The following is an 848-nucleotide window of genomic DNA, read 5'->3' as shown; positions in this document are numbered from 1 at the left end:
TAATATATATAGATCATTTAACCTAATAAATATATCAATATACCTAATTTTAAAAGTTAAATTTGTAAACTTGATATCAAAGGAAGATAACTCATTTTTTTTTTAATTTCATGTTCATATTCTTCTTTTTCATTAGACAGACAGAAAAATTCCATGTACTTGAAATTTGCAATTTACAATTTCAAAATAGGAGCAAGTGGCATCGCCCGTTGACTTTTCCTTGTCCGGTAATCAATCAATCTCAAACAACTTAATATTCTCTTTCACATACAAAGACTACTACAGTAATATGCAGAATAAAGTGTTAAGTAACCAATAAATTTTGTAATTTGTAATTATTAATTAGTTATTATAAATATTTTTAATAATATAAAATTATATTTAATAATATAAAATTATTATTTTTTTTACTTATTAAGTGTTGGTTAAATTTTAATAAAAATACTGCCTAATAATATCAGTACCCATTTGGTCGTTGACTTTACTAGTACATTGGAAAAGTAACATTTGTCTCATCCACTCTCATCCATGTTAGTAGTTGGGAGTTACAGGTTTTTGTTTTTTATTTTCTGAGTTGCGATATTATGGTTCACAACTCACAAGCACTTTATATATAACACGGTGAAAGAAATATTCTGATCTGTACACTTTATTTTACTTTTACATAATATTCAAGGTTAATTTATTTATAAAAACGTAGATACAAATATTCGCTTTTTATTTTTAATATGGAGGAGAATGTGAGGTGATACAACATTATGGAGAATATGGATATTTTTTCTGTATGTGATGTCAGAGGACTAAAATCGAATTGAGGAATTTAGGACAAGGAACTCAGACGATTAGAA

Source organism: Arachis ipaensis, chromosome B03 (genome assembly GCF_000816755.2).
Source record: "Arachis ipaensis cultivar K30076 chromosome B03, Araip1.1, whole genome shotgun sequence".
Classification (NCBI taxonomy): Eukaryota; Viridiplantae; Streptophyta; class Magnoliopsida; order Fabales; family Fabaceae; genus Arachis; species Arachis ipaensis.
This window is presented reverse-complemented; position numbering follows the sequence as displayed.